At 40.5% G+C, this 18930-nt stretch overlaps 2 pseudogenes; both read left to right on the top strand.

The window, feature by feature from the left end:
- Nucleotides 1–13134: 13134 nt before the first annotated feature.
- LOC107515041 lies at nucleotides 13135–14241 on the top strand (annotated as a pseudogene).
- Nucleotides 14242–14788: 547 nt separating this feature from the next.
- On the top strand, nucleotides 14789–15760 carry LOC107515042 (annotated as a pseudogene).
- Nucleotides 15761–18930: the final 3170 nt, after the last annotated feature.

The following is an 18930-nucleotide window of genomic DNA, read 5'->3' as shown; positions in this document are numbered from 1 at the left end:
GTTCAGGGTCACACAACTAGTAAGTGGGGTGCCAGAATTTGAACCAAGGCAGTTCTGGCTAACTAAACTTCACTTTTTTAAAAAAAATTATTTTTTAAATTATTAATCAATAAAATTGACTTTTTTTTTCTTTTGGATGACAGTGCTATAAATTTTAACACATGTATAGATTTATATAACCACCACAACAATCAGGATACAAAACAGTTCCATTACCAACCCCTCCTGCTATACCTTTAAAGTCACTCTCACTCCCCCGCCCATGGAGAATGTTCTTAGTTTTGCTTTGTTCCTTCTACGGGCTGTGCTTCCAATGTCAGTCGGAGTTTTTTAAATTCTGCAGCGTTAAACAGATCTTTCTTTGGTATTCGCCAAACGTTATAGTCAGTTGGGTTCTCCAAGACAGTTTAGTTTGGATCTCAGTCTTCGTTATGCTAATTAGAATCAGTTTAACGCACGCAGAAGGCAAGGATAAACCCAACGGTTCATCAACAGCTTCACAGAACCGTTTTCCCGAGCTCCTCACTCTCGAGTTTTCTGTTCAGTTTGTTCTGGTTCCCTGGATTCTCATTTTGGGCCCTCTGGGCTAGAAATAATCTGTGTCTGGGAATGCGCTGTAACTGAGGCCAAGTGGGAGGAGACAGCGATGGGGGAAACAAACAAAAAGAAAGCAGTCGGTTTTGGCCCCTCCCTCTTAGATCTGCAGGTCCTTTGAACTGAGAGGAAGGATTTTTTCCTTCAGAGATTTGACTTCTGCCAGTTGCCATTCCTGGCTGCTCTTTGCCCCTACTGCCACGCCCACCGTGGGACTTCCTAGTAAATGGGGCCCGGAGGAACAGGAAAAAAAAGAGAAAAAAAGGAACAGAAAAAAAGAGGAGAAAAAAATCCTCCACTCTCTCTTGGGCTTTTGGATATTCCTTTGCTGATCCTCGATCCAGAACTAGAGGCTTTCTCCTAGATCTCCTTTTGCACCATTGTATTCATTTCCAGTTTTCAGAACATGTTGAGTTTGTGCTAAGAGTTTCTAGAGAAACACCAAACCACTGGTTTGGTGATACTTTTTTTTCTAGTGTTCTTCTCTGATCTACCTACTGATATTTACTTTTTGGAGTTCTCAAATAGTTGCTCATGCATTCTGTACACGTTTTATAGTCAAATTCAGTGGGAGATAGAGGGGTATGTTTACTCCATCATATCGAGAATCAAATATCAGCCCTCACTTATAAATCCCATGCCATAGTGCCTCTCCACGTATCTCATAGACACTATGAGTTCATCATGTGTCAATCAGATTCCATTATTTATTCATCTCGTCTTACCTCTTCCCATGATCCCTATCTTAGCCAATCCCACCGTCATTTACCCAGTTTTCCAAGCCTGAATCCAGTATTGTCTTTGACTCCTCCCTCTCTGTAATATCCACATCTATCATTCACTGATCCTGATTTTACCCTCCTTTTTCCACTATTTTAAATTCTTCAGACTTATATGCTTTATCACCTGGGCTATTGCTATACTCAGCTAATTGGTGTGACAAGCTGATATTTTTTATTTTCTTTTTCCAACTTTCTATTTTTTGAACTTATTGGATACACACAGGAAAACACTTGAAGTTATAAACCCAATAAATTATTGATAAATTATCCTAAACTGAACCTATTCAGGGTCAAGAAGCAGAACATCACCACCATCCCGAAGGTCCTTTTGTACTTGCTCTCAAATACTATCCCTTTCTTTCTTTACTATACTGACTCTCAACACCAGGGTTTGGCTTTGCCGTTTTTAAAACTTTGCACATATATAGAATCATACTGAATGATTTTTTTGTGCCTGGTTTCCTAGTGCAACATTATGTTTTGTGAGATTCGATCATGTTGTTGTGTGTTGTTTTATTCTCACTGCTGTATAATATTCCATTCTATGTTGCCATCTGTTTTATCATTGCTAGATATTTGGGTTGTTTCCAGTTTGAGCCTATTAATAATATTGCTGCTATGAATGCTCCTATAGATGTCTTTTGGGGGTGATCAGCATTCATTTATACTGGATAGATACCTACAGATGTTATTTCTGACATGCATATGTTCAAGGCAGAAAACTGATTTCCCACAATACTTTCTGGCTTTTGTTCACAACAGCCTTGAGCCCCAGAGGGAGGAAAAATTTTGCCATAAAGAAAAAAATATCTTGGAAGAAACAGGAAGGGAAAAAGATTTTTCAAGATTGAAAAAGAGATTCCTCCAATGTAAGGGGAGAAGAGAAAGAGCTCTGTGGATTCCAGGGTTGCAGAGCCTGGCCTGGCTTCTATGCAATGTATGGGAAAGGCCCCAGAGAGAAGTTGTGAGGTAGGGAATTTATTGAGGCCATAAGCAAAGGTTTTCCACAAAAGCATCAGAGTGCTGCCAGACCTGAAAGGCCCTGCACATAGGGCCAATGAATATCTTACCATTAACCAGCATGAGCAGAGGATTTCATGACTAGAGAGCCATACTGCCATGCCGTGGTATATATAAAATTCCCAGAACTCAGGCACAGCTCTGAGTGAAAGCTCCCAAAAATATCTCTGGCTGAATTTTCTCCAGACTTATCGGATTGAGAGCTCAAAATGAAATTAACTCTGATTTATAAAGAGATGTGCTATTTCTTATCCATCTGAGTTGTGGACTGAGGTTTATACCTCCTACATTAGCCTGGTATTCCCCAGGGCTACTGCTAGCACATGTGACATCTTTGTGAAAAAGAGAAAACAAGTATTACCTCTGGACTGACCAATTAGGGAAAGGCTCACTTTCCTCTCAGTTAGCAGTGTTAGGCCATGGTGCTTGGCTTGATACTTGGATTGTGGGCTGGATTTCAGCCCCATTCATGTTCCTTGTACCATACAACCTGCACAACTATACATGGCAATTCTGAGTGACCTCTGTCCCAATCTGGCCTTGCCCTCATTACCAGAGTTCTTGCACTGAGACACACTTCAGACCATGGCACCCTCCTGCTTAAAACCCGTCAAAGGTTCCCCATTACCTAGATCTGCACTCATAAATAAACTAGCCACTAGCCAGCCACATGTGGTTCTTGAGCATATGAAATGTGACTAGTTTGGATTGAGATGTGTCATAAATGTAAAATACATACTAAATTTCAATGACTTAGTATTTAAAAAGAATGTAAAATATTTCATTAATAATGGTTTATATTGATTATGTTAAAATAATATTTTTAAACATTGGGTTAAATAAATATAATATTAAAGTCTATGTTACCATTTATTTCTTATTTCTTTTTTTTTTAAATGTGTCTACTAGATAATTTAAAGCTGCATATGTGGCTTATATTACATTTTTAATGGACAGTGCTGGTCTAGATAAAGTTCAAATTCCTGACTTTGACAAAAAAGCACATTATATTCTTGTCTTTGTTTCTTCTATAGCCTTATCTACCCTCCAGTTTTCCTCCATTCTCTCCACCCCTCCAATACATGCGTACACACTCGTTCATCTGGCATTACAGCAACTCTAAATCCTTCTTCAATCTCTTTCATACCTTTTGACTTTACACAAGCTTTTTCTTTCCTCAAATACATTTTCTCTTGTCTCCTTTGGGTCTTAGGTTTCTCATGTGTCAAGTTATAAAAGAGCAAAAGATAATCTCTAACATTCCTTCCAGGCCAGTGGTTCTATAATTGGCCTCAAAGAAGTATACAGTGACATGTATAATCCAACAATCATTTATATTTGCATTCAGTGTGAGAAATAATAATATATACTATGTACTGGTGGCCTACCGCATGCCAGGCTTTGTTCCAATGGCTTTCTGTACCACTTAATCTCATCAGCAATTCTATGAGGTGAGTACTATCATGATACCCACTTTATAGATAGAGAAACCCAGATACAGGGAGGTTAAGTGATTTGCCAAGGTTACTAGAGACTTCAGAGCTCATGCTCTTTAACATCTATACTGTGTTTGAGAAGCTAGGAATTGATAGCACTTTCAGTTGAAGGAATCCACTGAAAGAATGACTTGGGGAAAGATGACGAGCTGCCTGGACCTCTTATCCTGTTCTCGATCTTTAAATATTCAAATGCCTTCTCTCTCTCTCTCTCTCTCTCTCTCTCTCTCTCTCTCTCTCTCTCTCTCTCTCAATCTCTCTCTCTCTGACACTGGAAGACTGGTGTCTCCCTATCTGAGCATCTGGCCAGATGGGGATTCTCAATATTCTTCAGCCCTCTCTCATCAAGTTTAAGGACTTTACTTAATTCTTTGAAATTAGGAGAAATGCATTCATCTAATAATCCCACCAAGTCATATGTAAACATTGCAGAAATAAGCAAATAAAAGTGCAGTAGCACATCCATATTAATAGGTTTCTCCTCAAGACACTCTCTCTCTCTCTCTCTCTCTCCACACACACACACACACACACACACACACACACACACACACTTTTCTTTAAAAAAAATCATACAAAATACAAATTAATAGCAACATCAAAGAGTTCTGGGGAAAATCATCTCAGGTGTTTTAATAGAAAGGCTGTGGAATCTGTCAGACCTCAGTTTCACTCCTAGCTTTGCTATGTGACCTTGAGCAAGATAACCTCTCTGTCTGAGCCTTCTGATAAACTGTTAAACTTTTCAATTCCCATCATGTATCCAACTATCTGGCCCTCATTTCTTTGGATTCTTCTACAAACCCAGGCATTCGGTTTGTTTGTTTTTTTCCCTTCACTCTTTGACTTGGGTTCAGCTTTCCTAAGATTGACTGAGGTGTGGGATCCAGGCCTGTAAGTCTTCATTCTTTTCTGCCCCTAAAGACAAGGAGTCATGGCCTGACACCTTTGTAATTTGTATTAATCTAGTATGTTTAATGATTTTCATTCAAGGGTTTTACTGTCAGCCCAGTCAGGGAAAGAGAGATTAACAGAAATCACTAACATTGGAATATTGGCAAAATTTTCAGAATCTTAGAAAGTTCTCTGAGTCCCTATCCCTGTTGTTTTGTCCCTGAGTCTCTTGCTAGATGCTACCTTGAAGCCTCAGAAGCTTTCTGTTCAATTTTATCTCTCAGGATGGAGCTCATTAATGCTTTCATCTTTGGCTCAATGACTAGCTGTGTAATCTTGAGCAGGTCATTTACCCTGAGTCTCAGTGGACATACTTCCTACCACCTATTTCCCCTCATGCTTTCTTTTTATTTTACTGAATCTTTATGTCATTGTTCCTCTCAACTGAAGCACTCTCCCCAACTTCTACTACAGTCTTTGCACTGCTGAAAATTTAGTCTTTAAGTCTCAGCTTAAGTATCCCCTCCTGAGAGAGACCGTCTTTGCATACCAAGTCTAAAGTAAGCCCTCTGCCCTGTTATTTTAGCTTGGTGTTTCTTCTTCCTAGTAGTTATCACAATTTGCCATTATGTATTTACTTGTTTGCTTGTGTATTAATGTCTCATCCCCAGACTAGGAGCATTTGGAAAATTAGCACTATATGTCTTGTTCTTCCCCTGGGCACCCACGTAGAGATGGTAGTCATTGAAGCAAAGCTGCTGTTTCTGAACTTGGGGTTGGGAACACATTCATTTTATATTATATGTGAGTTCTCTGGTTCCCAGAAGCAATCTAATTGAATAAAAGTTTTCATTTAGAAAAATTACAGGAAGAGAGCAGAATCCACTGAAGTTATAGAGAGATTAAGGGAAGGGCCATACTTTTCTATCTGTCCCAAGCCCTGTCCTCTGTTCTCCCCACATTCCAAATTTCTCTGTCAGAATTGCCCCTTTCCCCCATGTTTGTTTCAGTTTTATGAACTCAGGACACTTTTTTTTCTATTTCTTCAGATAAATTATGATTAAAAGAGCATTACTGAGGTCAAACAAGGCCTCCTTTGTTGCTTCTGCCATCCCATTGTTTCTACCCCCACCAGAGGCCAATGGTGTTATGAATTTGACATGTGTAAAGTTTTGATCTAAGATTATGGGCTTCCTTGAGAACAATGACTCCACTCTCATCCTCCAGATCCTCTGCCTCAAGCACAAGGCTTACTCAGTAAGCATTAGATAAATGAATGGAAGAGTAGGCTTTCTGTTTTATCTTGAACACTAATTATTGATTCACTTCTTGAGGAGGGGAGGCTGTCCTGTGAGGGCTACAGAGGCAGTGCCTGCCCTTGAAGTACTTATAATCTGATTGAGGAGAGAAAAAAGTGTATATAGCAACATCTTCTCTGAGCCAAACGAAGGAACCAACTAGCACTGCTAGAGTTCTACGGAAAGACTGCAACAGCCCAGGAGTTCTCATAGCTGAGGTAAGATTTAAGTTGTATGTTCAAGAAAAGGAAGGTCTTAATTGGTTAGAGAATAAGAAGAGAGAGCTTTGGGAAAAGAAAGCAACCCAAGTGAATATGTGGAGGAAGGATTATAAATACCTCCTTGGGCACATCAGTGTCCACTAGTTTTCTCTCCGACATGCCATTATCTACAATTTGCTGCCACTCTACATCTGGGCTCCCTAAGACAGCCTGTTATTCTAAAGTAGCTTTTCCGATCACCTTTATTGAGATTGTGAAGGCTACCTCATAGGCTGTTAGTTTCATAAATAGCCCTAAATTATATTTTGGATAGGTTATATAAATCCAACAGATGTGCACTGAAGAATATGATGGGCCTATCCAGAACTTTTTGTAGCAGTATTACTTTATATTTTATTTAACATACATTTACATAACATTTACTAATGTTGAGACTCTTCTAAGCACTTGAAAATATTTTTTATTTAAATTTTTTTTATTAAAGTATAGTCGGCATACAATAGTAGATTAGTTTCAGGTGTACAACATAGTGATTCAACATTTATATGCCTTATGTGATCACCACACTAAGTCTAGTTACCATCTGTCACCATGCAAAGTTATTACATTATTGTTGACTATATTCCCTGTGCTATATAATACATCTCCATGGCTTATTCATTAACAGATGCCAACTTTATTAATAAATGACCTATGAAGTATGTGCTATTATTATCCTAATTTTAGAGATGAGTAAAGTGAGGCAGGAAAGGATTAAGTCACTCACTCATAGAACTAATAAGCAGCAGAGCTGGGACTCAGCCAACTCTTAATCATCATGCTCTAATGACTCTCTCTACAAAAATCCTGGATGGATGATTGAATTAAGATCCTTTAAATCCTGTTAAATCAATCTTGAGACCATTATTTTTATTCTTTTTAATAAACTTTATTTTAGAATAATTTTAGATTTACATAGAAGTTGCAAAGATAGTATTGATAATTCATGTATACACTTCACCCAGTTTCTTCTTATGTTAGTTAGCATGTTACATAACCATGGTCCTTCTGTCAAAATTAAGAAATCAACATTAGTACATTACTGTAAAGTCAATTACAGACTTTATTCATATTACACAAGTTTTTCCACTAATGTTCCTTTTCAATTCCAGGAGTCAATCCAGGCTACCACATTGCATTTACTCATTAGGTCACCTTAGTCTCCTCTGCTTTGTCAGTTTGTCAGTCTTTCCTTGGTACCCATGACCTTGACAGTTTTGAAGAGTACTGGTCAGGTATTTTATAAAACATCCCTCAATTTGGCATTGTCTGATATTTTCCTCACAACTAGACTGAGGTTATAGGTTTGGGAAATGAATACCACAGAGGTGAAGTGCTCTTCTCATCACATGGTGTCGAGGGTACATGATATCACTGGTGATGTGAACCTTCATCACCTGCCTAAGGTAGTATCTGCCAGATTTAGCCATCATAAAGTTACCGCATTTCTATTTTAATACACATTTTTATTATATAAATATATTGGTTAGAAGTAAGTTATTAATTCCAGCCCACAATCAAGGGGGAAGGAATTAAACTCCACCTCCTGGAGGAAAGGAATATCTACATATATTATTTGGAAACATTCTGTAAGGTTTTTCCCATCTCCCCTATTTATTTATTTGTTCCATCACTTATTTATATCAGTATGAACTCATGTATTTTATACTTTGGGTTATGATCCAATACTATGTTATCTATTACAGACTATTCCTTTTTAAAATCCATATCCTTTCTGTACCTTTGAAAGGCTCAACAATTCAGAATTCCTTATTGTGGGTTTGTTTAAAGTAGGGACTATCTAAATTAAGTTCTGGTAGAAAATTTGAGGAGTGTGTTGTGCATGCATACACCCATTTTACAAATGAAGGAATTGAAATTTGGTGATGTTAAGTTGGTTGACCATGCTTACACAGTATGCAATGGAATTTTAGATAGGAATGGTCCCTCTAGAATCACAGTAGTAGATCTCCATGCACTGCTTAAGATGTAAAGCTTATTAGCTCGCAAGGCAGCTCTTTTGATGTAAGATCTACTCTATTATTTATGGGACTGCAATCATCAGGGAGTGGAATTGGAAGAGAGAGAGAAAAAAATGGTGGCCTTGGGAAGAGCAGAATATAATGGAACATTTGGTAAGAAAAGGGGTTTGACAAGAGAGGAGGTGGTGACTGAGTCTAAGGTGTGGCAGCTGAAAATGGCTGTGTTTCCCTGGATTTCAGCAAAGTAGTTGGCCACTAGACTGACAAAATATATGCAGAGAGAAATTGTAGCGACCACCCCTATACTCCATGCCCATCTAGGCCCTGTTCTTCCTCGCAGTGGTCAGACTTCGGTTATTGTATTACTCATTTTGCCCATCTCCAATACATTCATTCATAAACTATATTCCTAATACTCAGCCATAAAATGATGAAATATTGCCATTTGCAATTACATGGATGGATATTGAGAGTAACATGCTAAGTGGAGAAAGTGACAGAAATGGATAAGAACAATATAATTTCACTCATATTGAGATATAAAATGAAAAGTAACGAATGAACAAACAAAACAAACTCATAGACACAGACCACAGTATGGTGTTTACAAGAAGGGAAGCGGGTAGAGGGAGGATGAAGAGGGTAAAGCGGAGCAAATATATAGTGGCAGAAGGAGATTAGATTTCAACTGGTGAGTACATAATGAAATATACAAATGATATACTATAGAATTGTACACTTGAAACTTATATAATGTTATTAACCAATGTTACCACACTAAATTTAATTAAATAAAAAATTTAAAGGCTATATTCCTAAATTCAACAGATATTCTTGAGCACCTACTATATAGGCTATCTATTCTGGGTTCCACAGTTGAGTTGGGAGGATGATATGTATGTGTATATGCATGTAGGAGGTGAAGAAATGCTTTTTATTGATTTTTTTTTACTTTTAATAATAATTTTTATTTTTTAATTACTGTTGGCATACAATATTGTATTAGTTTCAGGTGTACAACATAGTGATTATACATTTATATAACTTACGAAGTGATCACCCCAATAAATATAGTACCCCTCTGAAACCATACATGGCTATTATAATATTATTGACTATAGTCCTTATGCCATACTTTACACCCCCTTGACTATTTTGTTAACTGCTAATTTGTACTTCTTAATCTCTTCCCCCTTTTCATCCAGCCCTCCACCCCATTGCTATCTGACAACCATCAAATTGTTCTCTGTATCTATGACTTTGTTTCTGTTTTGTGTTTGTTTGTATTGTTCTTTGTGAAATCCTATTGCATTTGTTTTACTCTCTTTGGCTTAGTCTACTCAGCACAAACCCTCTGGGTTCAACCATGTTGTTGTAGATGGCAGTATTTCATTCATTTTTCATGGTCGAGTAATATTCTATTATATATGTATCACTTCTTCTTTATCCGTTGATGGATACCCAGGTTACCTCCATTTCTTGGCTACTGTAAATAATCCTGCAATGAACATATAGATTCACATGTCTCTTCAAAGTACCATTTTGGGTTTCTTCAAATAAATACCTAGAAGTGAGATTTCTAGGTCCTTCTTTGTCTCTTGTTACAGCCTTTGTTTTAAAGTCTGTTTTATCTTGTATAAGTATTGCTACTCCAGCTTTTTTGTATGTTTCCATTTTCATGAAATATCTTTATCTATCTCTTTACTTTCAGTTTGTGTGTCTTTCAATTTGAAGTGAGTCTCTTGTAGGTAGCATATGTAAGAGTCTTGTTTTCTTATCCATTTAGCCACCCTATCTTTTGACTGGAACATTTAATCATTTACATTTAATGTAATTATTGATAGATTATGTAGTTATTGTCATTTTATTATTCGTATTTTAACTTTTTCTTCTACTTCTTAAAGTCTCTTTAACATTTCTTATACTGCTGGTTTGTTTATAATGAACTCCTTTAGCTTTTCCTTGTCTAGGGAGCTCTTTATCTGCCTTTCAATTCTCAATGATAGCTTTGCTGGATAGAGTAATCTTGGTTGTAGGTCCTTACTTTTCATCACTTTGAAAATTTCATGCTAATCCCTTCTGGCCTGCAAAGTTTCCATTGAGAAATCAGTTGACAGTCTTATGAGAGCTCTCATGTAGGTTACTAACTGCGTTTGCTTTTCAGATTCTTTGTCTTTAACTTTTGGCATTTCAATTATGGTGTGTCTTGATGTGGGCCTCTTTGGGTTCATCTTGTCTGGGACTCTCTGTGCTTCCTGGGCTTGCATGTCTAGTTCCTTGGCCAGGTTAAGGAAATTTTCTGTCATAATTTCTTGAAATAGATTTTTGATTCCTTGCTCTCTCTTTTTCTTCTGATACCCCTATGATGCAAATGTTAGTACATTTGATGTTGTCCCAGAGGTCCCTTAAACTATCCTCATTTTTTTGAATTCTTTTTTCTTGTTGCTGTTGTGATTAGGTGTTTTCTGCTACCTTCTCTTCTAAACCACTGATTTGATCCTCTGCTTCATCTAATCTAATGCTGATTTCCTCTAATGCAAGGGTCCTTGACCCCTGTGCTGTGAACTGGTACCAGTCTGTGGCCTATTAGGAACCAGGTTGCACAGGAGGAGGTGAGTGGTGAGCAAGTAAGCAAAGCTTCATCTGTATTTGCAGCTACTCCTCAGTGCTAGCATCACCGCCTCAGCTCCACCTCAGATCATCAAGCATTAGATTCTCATAGCAGCACTGGTCCCTGCTGCTCTAATGTATGCTTCATTTCGGTTATTGTATTCTCCGTTTCTGACTGGTTATTTTTTGTTTTCTATCTCAATTTTTGTGTTTTCTATCTCTTTGTTAAAGTTATCATTGAGTTCTTCTACTCTTCCCCTAAGTTCATTGAGCATTCTTATAACCAGTATTTTGAATTCTGCATCTGGTAGATTGCTTGTCACCATTTTGTTTAGTTCTTTTTCTGGAGCTTTGTTTAGTTCTTTCATTTGAGACATGTTTCTTGTCTCCCCATTTTGTCTGCCTCCCTGTGTTTTTCTCTATGCATTAAGTAGAGCAGCTAGGTCTCATGGTCTTAGTAGACTGACCTTATGTAGTAGGTGTCCTGTGGGACCCAGTGGTGCAGTCTACTTGGTCGTCACCTGACCTGGGGGCTTCAGGTGTGTCCTTTTTATGGGTCGTGTGTGCCCTCCTGATGTGGTTGAGGCTTGGTTTCTGTTTGCATGTCAGTTTGAGGGATTGGCTCTCAGGCTGATTGGTTGTGAAGATTGACCAGTGACAATAGTGGAAGAGCTATTGTGCAGGGGCTGACCCTACAGAGCTGGATTTGCTTTGGAAGGGCTCTGATGCCTTCCCAGTCTGCCCTTTGGGTGTGTAGTCCTCAGGTGTGGCCTCAATTGGTGCTCAGGCTTGGTCTGAAGGCAGTCACCAGGCAGGTTGGCTCCAGGGCCTCCTGGGAGGGGCTCTACCACAGGCCATGTTCAGCTGTAGCCTGTGCCCTGCCCGGGGCCACCTGGCATGAGCAACCAAGCAGTCTTCAGATAGTTGCCACCACACTGGGCTTGGAGGTGCCTCAAGAGGTGAAGCCTCAAACTGAGGCAGGCTGCCACTAGTGCTGGGCTCAGAGCTGCTCTGCAAGAGGTACAGGACATGCCAAGGCCAAGCATGCTTCTTTTTTAGGTTTTTTGAGTAAAGACAGGCTGTTTATATGGAAAAGCCACTGGAAGTGGCTTGGGTGTGTTCACAAGTAGGGTGGGGTGGGGTCTCAAGGAATTTTTAGGGCAGGATGTGACCAGTATTAGTCAGGTTGATGGAGACTCAGATATGGCAGCCACCTCATCTGTGCGGTGGAAGTGGGAAGGGCTGAACAAAGGAACAATGCCCTCTGCCAGCATTTCTGTCTGGGAGAAAGCTGCTCCTCCAGCCCTCACCCTAAAGCCAGACAATTTAGCTCCTCCCTTTATGTCCCTGGCACCTTTAGAGTGGCTGCCCCAGTGCTGGACCCCAGTGAATGAGTCTATCAGTGAGTAAGTCCCTTAAAGAGGGATGCCTGGGACTCCAACCACCCTCAGTCTCACACAACCACAATTTCCACTAGTTTTCACAGAAAGAAGTTGTGGATACTTCTCTTCCAGGTACTAGAACCACTAGCTAGGAAGTCTGGTGTGGGGCTTGTACCCCTTTCTTCTCTAGGGGGACCTCCACAGTTGAGATATCTCTCCTGATTTTTAACCACTACACACAGGTGTGAGATCAGCCTGTTTTACGACTCCGCCCCACCTACCAGTCTCAAGGGGGCCTTAATTGTATGTCCCCAGTTGTAGGACTTCTGTTCAGCAAGACTTTGGGTGACTCCCAATGATGGCTATTCTGTAGTTTATTTGTAATTTTGATGTGGCCATGAGAGGAAGCAAACACAGCATTTACCTATTCCACCATCTTGACTGGAAGTGCTTCTATTGCTCTCTTTTTATTTGGATTAAATTAATAATTTCTCATTCCTTTTATCCTTAATTTCTTTTTAAAAACTTCATTGAGATATAATTCACATATCACACAATTTGTCTACTTGAACTGTACTACAAGTGCTCCCAGCTCGGTGCTGCCACCATCTTCCTGGAGGAAAGAGCCGGAGGCAAAGGCTCCCTTTCCTGCTGTTGCTCCACATTCTTACCACCATCTGCCCTCCCTCTACCACCTCTCTTATCCTCAGCAGTCACATAGCTCTTCCTAAAGAAACTCCCTTCCCTTCACTCTAGTTACCTATAAAGTGAAGAATCACATCACCTGTTCCACTCTTTTCAGAATAAGGAAACCAAGCCCATAAGACTGATGAAAATTCAGTAAAGATGGATAAGCAACAACTAACTCAGTTTAAATCCAGAAACTCCTATGTTGGATTTGCAAATATTGCCAACCAAGATCACCAAGAATCAGTGAAAAAAAGTTTTGAGTTCACACTAATGGTGGTCAGTGGTTGATGACTCAGATCTAGGAGAATTCTCATAAACAGCCTATTCCTGACTGATCTCTACCCAAAAAGAATCATACCTGGAGCTGCAGAGAAAATTGAAAGGACTGTCCAAATTGAGGCTTCAACTGTTAAGACTAAAGAGCAAGGGGTCAAGCTGCGCCTGACAGTGGTGGACACATATGGCTGTGGTGACACTATCAACTGCAGGAATTGTTTTAAGACAATTATCTCCTACATGATTAACAGTACCTGAATGAGAGTAGTTTGAACAGACAGCAAGCACATCATTGATAACAGTGTATTGCTTTTACTTCATTTCACCCTTTGGACATGAACTTAAGCCCTTAGATGTCACATTTATGAAAGTCATACACAATAAGGTCAATATTATGCCTGCCATTGTAAAAGCTGACACTCTCTGAAGGAACAGGAATGCTTGAAGAAAAGTATTCTGGATGCAACTGAAGAACATAAAGTCAAAATCTATCATTTGCCTGATGCAGAATCAGATGAAGATGAGGATTTTAAAGAGCAGATTAGGCTTCTCAAGGCCAATATCCCATCCTCTGTGGTTATATCCATTCAACTGATCCACGCCAAACGCAAGAATGTCAAAGGTCACCTCTACCTGTGGGGTGTCATGAAGGTGGAGAACCCAGAGTACAATCACTTTCTGAAACTGAAGACAGTGCTCATTACTCACATGCAGGACCTCCACGAGGTGACCCAGAATATTCACTATGAGGACTTCCATTCTGAGAGGTTCAAACAGAGTGACAGAAAATTAGAAAATGAGGACATGAATAAAGACCAGAATTGGAATTCAGAGATGCTAGTCACTCCCTGCTGGTCACTTAAACCTAGGACTTGTAAACCCAATAGCCATGGGGGAGCTCTATATAGTCAAGTTCATGGAAAAGTAGAGAAGTCAACATTGCGAAGTGAAGACTAAAGTGGATATAGAAAGACAGAAGACCACATGGACTGAGAGGGTAATTTAAAAAAAAAAAGAACTACCCTGATTTCTGAAGACTTTCCAGTTCATGGTTTTAGTCTCTCCTGAAACCTGGCTATATTTACTGACCTTATGTTCCATGAAACTCCCTATATTCTCTAATAAGCCTTCCTCATGTCTTAAACAAATATGAAATCAAAGTGGATCAGAGATTTAAATGTATAATGTAAAAATATAAAACTTTTTGAAGAGAACATAGCAGAAAATCTTTGTGACCTGAGTTAGAGAAAGAGTTGTTAAATATTACATCAAAAGTCAATCCATTAAAACATAAATAAATTGAACTTTTTAAAAATTAAGAACTTTTGCTCCTTGAAAAAAAACTTTGTTAAGAGGATATGATGAGCCATGAAAAAATATTTGCAAATCCCAGATCAATAAAGGACTCATATACAGAATATATAAAGAATATTCTAGCATTTTTGAAATGGGCTTACCACCAGAACACACATGTTGTGAAAACCACTGCTAAATCTTAGCCAAAATGGGAAAGGAAAAGATTCACATCAACATCGTCATCATTGGACACATAGATTCTGATGAGTTAACTACAATTGGTCATCTGATCTACAAATGTGGTGATATTGACAAAAGAACCATCAAAATATTTGAGAAGGAAGCTGCTGAGATGGGAAAGGGCTCCTTCAAGTATCCCTGGATCTTGGATAAACTAAAAGTTGAATATGAGTGTGGTATCACCACTGATATCTCCCTGTGGAAATTCGAGACCAGCAAGTACTACGTGACCATCGTTGATGCCTCAGGGTACAAAGATTTTCAAAAACATAATCACAAGCACATCTCAGGCTGACTTGCTGTCCTGATGGATGCTGATGTTGGTGAATTTGAAGCACGTATCTCCAAGAGCAGGCAGACCCATGAGCATGCCCTTCTGGCTTACATACTGGGTGTAAAGCAACTAATTGTGGGTGTTAACAAGATGGGTTTCACTGAGTTGCTTTACAGCCAGAAGAGATACAAGAAAATCATTAAGGAAATCAGCACCACATTAAGAACATTGACTACAACCCCAATGCAATAGCATTTGTGTCAATTTTTGGTGGGAATGGAGACAACATGCTGGAGCCAAGTGCTAACATGCCTTGGTGCAAGGGATGGAAAGTCACCCATAAAGATAGAATGCCAGTGGAACCATGCTGCTTGAAGCTCTGGATTGCATTCTGCCACCAACTTGTCTGACTGACAAGCCTTTGCATCTGCCACTCCAGGATATCTACAAAATTAGTAGTACTGGTACTGTCCCTTTAAGCTGAGTGGAGACTGGTGTTCTCAAAGTTGGCATGGTGGTCACCCTTGCTCCAGTCAATGTTACAACTACAGCAAAGTCTGTTGAGATGCACCATGAAGCTTTGAGTGAAGCTCTCCTGGGGACAATGTGGGTTTCAATGTCAAGAATGTGTCTGTCAAAGACATTCACTGTGGCCAATGGGGCTGATGAGAGCAAAAAATAATCCACCAGACTTAATTGACAAGATATCTTCTGAGAAGACTCATGGAGAGTCAAAGATTATTCAAAAAGGCAAAACAGGAATGAGGATGAAGATGGTGGACTAGATAAAAGCAGGATTCATTTCCTCCCAGGTTCGCATTGAAATTACAACCAAATTATCAAATTATCAACGTGAAGAATCACCTGAAGTCTAGCTGATGGTAACACTTACGTCTGGTATTATAAAGGAGCCACATTGAAGCAGGTAGGAGAAGCAAAGTCAAGAATCAAGCTGAACCTGCCCCCATGGGCGGTGGAGGATCACTGGGAGAGAGAGCAAGCCTGCAGAAGCTCTCCTGAAGGAGAGGGCAGTCCTGGTCTTATTTGGGGACTCACCAGCCCAGAGCCCCAGTCCAAGGAAGAGGATATTTCAATAACTCTGACTGTAAAAAACAGAGGGTATTCTGGCCATCTGGGTGAGATGAAAGGAGAATGAATCCCCAGATGGCCCTTTGAAGGACCAACGCACAGTATTTCTGAACTGTGGACCCTCACCCAGCAGTGGGACAGAGGCTTGCGTGGGATTCATTCTGAGAAAGTCTGCTTACCTGGAGCCAGAACGAGGGCTGGAAGGACAGCCACCATCGTGCCTTAGTTCAGACCCCCTACCAGGCAATCTACAGACTGAGCCCACTTGACTGTGCAGACCCCTCCCACAGAGCCATTAGGAAGCACTGGCCAGAGGGGATCAGCCTTCTCTTCCCAGCCAGCAGATTGTCCAGGGCATTTGTTGCTGGATGGCTGCCAACCCCTGCTCTTATTCAAGGCCAAGCATTCCCAGCGGGCTGAGAGCCGCATTTCTGGATAGGGTCAGGGAGATCACTGCTGCCAGCATGAACTTGAGCTAATTTCAGGGTTCTGTGGGCCAGTCCCAGACAACATCTTGCTGTGATCTGGAACTTCTGAGGAAAGTCATGAGCAGTTACCAAATTTGCAGCAAGACTGAGGCTGTATGATTTGACTGCCATTGTCACTCTGAGATCCCACTCCAATCTACCCACGGATTGTCCCAGTCAGCCCATTGACAGTGAACTGCCACAGCCCTGCCCCTCCCCTTCCTTTATCTCCTAGTCCACACTGGCAACAAAATTTGGCTGACACAGGGTGGGCGCTGCACGGAAATCAGTAGCAGGCAGACCTTTGTTTCCTGCAAGAGATGTAATATTGTGTCCAGGGAGTGTAGGGGTCTGTGGGACCACCTCAGATGGCAGCTGGTCTCACTGTGAACTGTGACTACAGTGGGAACTCCCAGGCACAGAAATTGCAACAAAACTGAGGCTGTATTGGCCTGACAGACCTTTTCTCCCTAAGATCCCACCTCATCCAAGCCACAAAGTACCTGCAGCCCATTGACAGGCAGCCTCCTGTGCCCTGTTTGGCTCTAGGGCAATACAGTCAGCACAGGCAACAGACCTTGGTTAGCACAGTGAGTGTGCTTTGAGGAAAACAGCTGTGGATAGACACTGCTGCCTGTACGAGCTGCAATATCTTGTGAGGGGATTGCAGAGATCTGTATTGGCCTGACAGCTCTTGACATCCTGACATCGTGTCCCATCCAATACACCGAGTACCCACTGCACGTTGATAGGCAACTGCCCCTGCCCTGGGGTAGCACATTTAGGCCCAAGGTGGGCAGCGGCTGACTTTTCTATGAGTAGAAACTTATACAGGGAGCCACAGAGACAGCGGCAGGGGGAAATTTACTCACTAGATCCAGGAGATTCTCAGTGTCCCTGAGAATCCGACATGCATATCACTCAGAGGCACATCCAGTTTCAGAGACTTACAGGTAACTGACAGGCAGTGTTAGGCCTTGAGGAGCACTGGTCCCTCTGCTAAACTACCACAGGTCAGGGACAAGGGATAGCCGACTGGTGCCTATAGCGTTGTCTCTTCTACTTACTTATAGATCCAGCATAGGCAATAACCATCTATGGATCACTTTGTAGTTCCCACCGTGTAGCCCTGAGGAATCAAAGCAGCAGCTGACCTTGCCTATGGGGGAGCCGCTCTCAAGGGGCTACAAAACCAACACATCTGGAGGCTGGCACCAGAACACAACGGAGCAACTCCCAACTAGTCCCATTAGTGGTACACACAAAGGGTGGTTGCAACAAGTACACGAGCCTGCTAGGGCACCTCTCACTCAGTGGGGTCAGCCTCCACACAGCAACTCTTACCCTGTTGTTACAGCCAATGCCCATAATTAGTCAGCCTAAGCGTTAATCCCATCCATTGGTCTAATAACAGCAATAAATGCTTGGCAACAACAGAAGATCATGCACAACCCACACGAAGATCATATCCAGAGCCCTCAGCATACAGGATCAGGGAGAGTGTGCCACTGGGCCAAACAGGACACTTTCCACATTAGGCCATCTGGCCAAGGCTGAGAGATGAAACAAATATTCCTGACACATAGAAATGAACACAAAGAAGCTAATAAAAAGAGAAAACAAATAAACATACCACAAATGAAACAACAGGAGAAAACTCCAGAAGATAAGCTAAATAAAATGGAGGCAAGCAACCTACCAGAGACAGAGTTCAAAATAATAGTTATAAGGATGCTCGATGATTTTATGAGGAGAATGGACGAGCACAATGAGAACATCAACAGAGAGATAATAAGCATAAAAAAGAACATATAAACCATAAAAAACCTGATAGAAATGAGGAATACAATAACTTAAATGAAGAAGACACTAGAAGGATTCAACAGTAGATTAGATGAAGCAGAAGATCGAATCAGCATATTGGAAGACAAGGTAGCAGAATACACCCAATCAGAACAACAAAAAGAAAAACGGATTTTAAAAAATGAGGATAGTTTAAGAGATCTCTGGGACAACATGAAGTTTAAAAACTTCCTTAACGTGGCAAAGGAATTAGACATACAAGTTCAGGAAGCCCAAAGAGTCCCAAACAAGAATTCAAACAGACCTGTACCAAGATACATCATAACTAAAATGCCAAAGACAAAGAGAATTTCTTAAAAGCAGCAAGAGAAAGGCAGCTAGTTACTTACAAGAATACCCGCATAAGAATGTCTGCTGACTTTTCAATGGAAACTTTGCAGGCCTGAAGAGACTGGCAAGGAATAGTCGATGTAATGA

The sequence above is a fragment of the Rousettus aegyptiacus genome, unplaced genomic scaffold (assembly GCF_014176215.1).
Source record: "Rousettus aegyptiacus isolate mRouAeg1 unplaced genomic scaffold, mRouAeg1.p scaffold_m13_p_9, whole genome shotgun sequence".
Classification (NCBI taxonomy): domain Eukaryota; kingdom Metazoa; phylum Chordata; class Mammalia; order Chiroptera; family Pteropodidae; genus Rousettus; species Rousettus aegyptiacus.
The sequence above is the reverse complement of the archived record's forward strand: the minus strand, read 5'-3'. Positions and strand labels throughout refer to the sequence as shown.